Source organism: Carcharodon carcharias, chromosome 2 (assembly GCF_017639515.1).
Source record: "Carcharodon carcharias isolate sCarCar2 chromosome 2, sCarCar2.pri, whole genome shotgun sequence".
Lineage (NCBI taxonomy): Eukaryota > Metazoa > Chordata > Chondrichthyes > Lamniformes > Lamnidae > Carcharodon > Carcharodon carcharias.
Window position 1 is genome coordinate 141,384,314 of NC_054468.1, and position 6,159 is coordinate 141,390,472.

The following is a 6,159-nucleotide window of genomic DNA, read 5'->3' on the forward strand; positions in this document are numbered from 1 at the left end:
CTCAGAAATCCCTATGCTTCAGTGATTTCAAAAATGTTACGTTCTGATTTCTGAGTTTTCCACACATTCTCAGTTAATGTGATTCAAAGCAACTTGTACAGATATCGTAACTAATTTCAATATGTATTAGAATTAGTGAAAAATACACACAATTTATTTTTGCTACTTTCCTTTAGGAACATCCATTTCAAGTAAAATGTGTCTTATTCTACTTGGGTCTCCATATCCACTCATGTACAGTTAGAGCCTCCTCCACAGCTGCAATGAATGGTGGAAAGGATCCTCTGCAGTCCAATGGGGAACCTGAACCAGCATAGGCAGTCAAGAAAAAGGGTCTAATTTTATCATTGAACCAAACAGCACAGATAGATGCCATTCACCCGTTGTACTTGTGTCAGCTTTTTGCACAACAGATACCTTCCTGAACACTAAGTGATAACACATGAGAAAATGTAACAGCATGGATAGAAATCCGACTGGTAGATAGAAAACAAAGGGTTAATGACGTGATTGTGATCAACTTTCTCTTTCTCTACTTGTCTACAACCTTTGACACAGTTGACCACAACCTCCCCCTCCAATGCCTCTTCTCCGTCATCCAGATGGGTGGGACTGCATTCCCTTAGTTCCATTCTTATCTATCCAGTCAGAACCAGAGATTCATCTACAAAGGCTTCTCTTCACACTCCAGTACAGTTATCACTGAAGTCTCCCCAAGGATCTATCCTTGACCCTATATCCTATTTCTCATCTACACGCTGTTCCTTGGCAACATCTGAAAACATGTACACTAACACCACCCAGCTTGACCTCATCACCACCGCTGTCGGCCTTTCCACTATCTCTAAATTGTCTTAACTGCTTGTCTGACATTAAGTACTGGATGAGCAGAAGTTTCCTCCTACAAAATATTGGGAAGGCCAAAGCCATTGTCTTTGGTCACCACTACAAATTCTAGCCATTGACTTCTTTCCTCTCACAACAAAAACAAAAATTGCTGAAAAAACTCAGCAGGTCTGACAGCACCAGCAGAGAGAAAGACAGAGTTAACGTTTCGAGTCTGTATGACTTCTTTCCTCTCCCTGGCAACAGAGTTTAAGGTTGAATCAGATTGTTTGTATTCTTGATGTCATATTTGACCCAAAGATGAGCTTTCGAGCACATTTGGAGCTGAATTTGCAGACGACACAAAGATAGGTAAGAAAGTATGTTGTGAAGAGGACATGAGGAGGTTGCAGATGGATATAGATAGGTTGAGTGAATGGGCAAAGATCTGGCAATGGAGTTTAAGGTGGGAAGGTGTGAAGTTGTTCACTTTGGCAGGAACAACAAAAAAGCAGAGTATTACTTAAATGGAGAACAGCTACACAATTCTGAGTTACAGAGGGACCTAGGTGTTCTGGTACGAGTCATAAAAAGTTAGTATGCAGGTATAGCAAGTAATTAAGGCAGCTAATGGAATGCTATCCTTTATTACGAGAGGGATTGAACATAAAAGTAAGAATGTTATGCTTCGGTTGTACAAGGCATTGGTGAGACCACACCTCAAATACTGTGTGCAGTTTTGGTCTCCTTATTTAAGGAAGGATGTAAATGCATTGGAGGTGGTTCAAAGGAGATTTACTAAATTCATACCTGGAATGAGTGGGTCATCTTATGAGGAAAGGTTGAACAGACTGGGCTTGTTTCCACTTGAGTTTAGAAGAGTGAGGGGTGATTTGATTGAAGTATACAAGATCCTGAACAGCCTTGACAAGGTGGACATCAAAAGGATGTTTCCTCTTGTGGGTTAGTCCAGAACTAGGGGGCGCTGTTTTAAAATTAGGGGTCGCCTTTTTAGAACAGAGATGAGGAAAATTTTTTCTCTGAGGGCTGTACGACTTTGTAATTCTCTGCTCCAGAAGGCAGTGGAGGTGAGGTCATTGAATATTTTTAAGTCAGAGGTAGATAGATGCACCTTCGGTCTGTCCGCAAGCATGACCCAGATCTCCCTGTCGCTTGCCATTTCAACACACCATCCTGCTCTCAATGAAAAATTGCATATAATTGGCTCTTTAACAAGCTCTATAGCTTGTTAATTGGTTATTTCAAAATGGCAGGCACGTTTCCCATTTCTGTGACACCTTGACTTGCTGCATTGTTCCAGTGAAGCTCAGCGCAAACTTGAGAAACAGCACCTCATCTTCTGACTAGGCACTTTACAGCCTTCTGGACTTAATATTGAGTTCAACAATTTCAGATCGTGAACTCTCTCCTCCATCCCCACCTGCTTTCCGATCCCCCTTTTTCCAATAATTTATAATTTTTTTACAAATATATTTTTCTTTTCCCACCTATTTTTAAATTTATTTCGATCTATTGTTTCACCTCCACCTTTAAGCCCATTTCAAACCCTTCCCCCAACCCCACCCTCACTAGGCCATCTGCCACTAGCTTGTCCTACTTGCTACCCTTAATGTCCCCATTAGCACATCCTTTAGATAATATCACCACCGTCAACACCCTTTTGTCTATGTCTATGACATCTTTGACAGTCTCTTCTTGGCCTCCCCCTATCGAGCTCTACCAGTCCCCCCTCTACCAGCTTATATTTCATCTCGCTTCTATATTTTTTAGTTCTGATGAAGGGTCATACGGACTCGAAATGTCAATTGTATCCCTCTCCGCAGATGCTGTGAGACCTGCTGAGTTTTTCCAGGTATTTTTGTTTTGATTGTAAATAGATTCTTGTTAGGCAAGGGAATCAAAGGTTATTGGGGTTAGATGGGAATGTGGAAAGTGAGACACATGATGATCAGCCGTGATCTTACTGAATGGCGTAGCAGGCTCAAGGGGGCTGAATGGTCTACTCCTGCTTCTATTTCTTATGTTCTTATGTACATATCACAGCATCAATAAAACTGACTGCCTCCAGCTCGGAATCATTTGACTCTGTCCCTGCCTTAGCTTAACTGTTGCTGAAACATATATTCATGCCTCTTACTTCTAGACTTGACTATTCTAACACATGCCTGTCCAGGCTCCCATCTTCCACTGTAAACTTAAACACATCCAAACTCTGTTGTCAGTGTTCCAACTTGCACCAAGCTGCATTCACTCATTACCTCTGTGCCTTCTGACTTATATCAACTCCCAGTTGAACAATACCTCGATTTTAAAATTCTCATCTTTGTTTTCAAATTCCTCCATGACTTACCCCCATCCCCATCTCTAACCTCTTCCAGCTCTACAACCTGCCGATATCTGTGCTCTTCCAATTTTGGCTTCTTCAGGATCCATGATTTTAATTTCTTTACCATTGGTGGCCATGCCTTCAGCAGTATAAGCCCTGAACTCTGGAATACCTCCATACACACCTCTGTCTCTCTATCTCACTTTCCTCCTTAAAACATCCCTTTATACCAACCTCTGACCAAGGCTTTGGTCACCTTCCCCAATACCTTCTTATGTGGCTCAATGTCATAGTTTGTTTGACAATGCCCTGTAAAGCATCTCAAGACATTTTACTACATTTAAGGCAATAATAAATGCAAGCTGTAACTGAGGGTGAAGATGTGAGCATGAATTTTGATCAACATTTCTTCAAAGTTACATGCAACATGTGTAGACCTGGGTCAAAATTGGGCCAGCTCTTCAACAGACTAGTCAAACAACAACCTTATATTGTCATAATCAGGGAATCATGCTCATAGCCAATGTCCCAGACTCCTCCATCACCATCCCTGGGTATGTCCTGTTTCACCAGCAGGACAGACCCACCAGAGGTGGTGTTACGGTGGTATATAGTCAGGTGAGAGTTTTCCTGAGAGTCCTCAATGCAGGCTACAGCATAAAATCTCATGGCATCATGTCAAACATGGGCAAGAAAATCTCATACTGATTACCACCTACCTCAGCTGATGAATCAGTGTTGCCCTGTGTTGAATGCCACTTGAAAGAAGTATTGACTGCACCAAAGGGCACAGAATGTACTCTGGGTGTGGGTCTTTAATGTTTCCCATCAAGAGAGGCTAGGTAGTCTCAGGAGCTGACCGAGTCCTGAAGGACATAGCTGCCAGGCTGGGCCTGCAGTAGAAGGCATGAGTATCAACAAATGGGAGAAACATGCTTGGCCTCACCTTCACCAATCTACCTGTCATTGATGCATCAGTCGATGGAAATATTGGCAGGAGTGACCACTGCACAGTCCTTGTGGAGACAGAGTCCAGTATTGAACTGAGGACACTTCCCATCCTGTTGCGTAGTACTGCCATTGCGCCAAATGGGATAGACTTAGAACAGGATCTAGCAGCTCAAAACAGAGCATCCATGAGGTTCTGTGGGCCATCAGCAGCAGCAGAATTTTATTTGTAACCTCATGGCCTGACATATCCCTCACATTACCATCATCAAGCCAGGCGACTAACCTTGGTTCAATGAAGAGTGAAGGACAGCATGGAGCAGCACCAGGCACCCTAAAATTAGATGCCAACCTGATGAAACTATAAAAGAGGACTACATGGTTACTAAACATTGGAAGCAGCATGCAATTTAGGATAACGTGATCCCACAACCAACGGATTAGATCAAAACACTGCAGTCCTGCCACATCCAGTAGTAAATGGTGGTGGAGAATTAAACGCCTAACCGGAGTATGATGTTCCACAAACATCCCCATTCTCAATGAAACAGGAGCCCAGCGCAGCAGGGCAAAAGACAAGGCTGAAGCATTTGCAAACATCTTCAGCCAGAAGCGCCAAGCGGATGATCCATCCCGGCCTCCTCCAGAGGTCCTCAGCATCACAGATGCCAGTCTTCTGCCAATTCAATTCATTCCACATGATATCAAGAAACAGCAGAAGGCACTGGATACTGCAAAGGCTATGGGCCCTGACAACATCCTGGCTGGGTACTTGTGCCTCAGAACTAGCCACAGCCCTAGCTCAGCTGTTTCAGTGTAGTTAAACGCTGACAATCTACCAAACATGTCCAGTCCACAAAAAAGCAGGACAGATCCAATCCAAATAATTACTGCCCCAGTCTACTGTCAAAGTGATGGAAAGTATCATCGACAGTGCTTTCAAACAGCACTTACTCAGCAATAACCTGCTCACTGATGCTCAGTTTCTCTTCGTCAGGGTCACTCAGCTCCTGGGTGGCAAATGCATGGGAACACAATCACCTGTAAGTTCATTCCAGGCCATGCAACAACCTGACTTGAACAGTATTGCCTTTCGTTCACTGACATTTGGTCAAAATCCTGGAACTCTCTTCATGACAGCACTGTGGGTGTGCCTACACCACATGGACTGTGATCGTTCAAGATGATAGTTCACCACCTTCTTAAAGGGAATTTGGGATGGGCAACAAAAATGTTGGCCTTGCCAGAAATGCTCACATGTCATGAAGGAATTGCTGGAACTGTGCCAGAAAGTGTTTGAAGGAAGAGGAGTCAACTATAAATAGTGCAACAAGCCAAAAAAGGCTTCCAGCTCCTCCAATGCAATGATGGAGATTGGTGATGATTCCACTGGGGTGAGGAAGCCCTCAAGATATAAGCACTGAAAGGAATGGTGGTAAGTGGCCATAGAGGTCAATTCTTAGAGTCCGAGCCTGAGGACTTGGTAACAGTGCCAGGAAAAGTTCAATGACCACACTGGTGGTCAAGATCAGTGGTCAAATTTGCTTTTCGGCTAAGACCTCAAAACTTTGGACAACTGATTCAGCAAGCTGTTTCACACTGATATAATGTAGGGGCTATGCGAGTGGTATTTTCCATTAACAGGATGCTGCCATCAGGAATGAGACACTCCTACCTACCATGCAATTTAGCTATGTCATATATGAATTTTAATGCCGGTGTGTAGGCTGCGTGTCCCAGCGATTGACTGATCGAACCAAACTGCATGTTTCCTTTGCTTGTTCTTAATAGGTAGAATATAGGCTGTACTCAGATAGATTGTGTCTGCAAAACCCCAGACTTCTGTTAGATGGGATTCTGCAATTGGGCAGCACTTGCTGAACAATCCTATGTGTGCAAATAGCTACAAAGCAACCAATTTAAGATAATCAGTCAAGATTGTAATGTGGTTCATTTATGCTTGCTAGAAGTGACATATATTCATTTGCAGGGACCCATTCTCTGGAATTTGTTCAACCCTTGCACCTTTTTTTAATGAC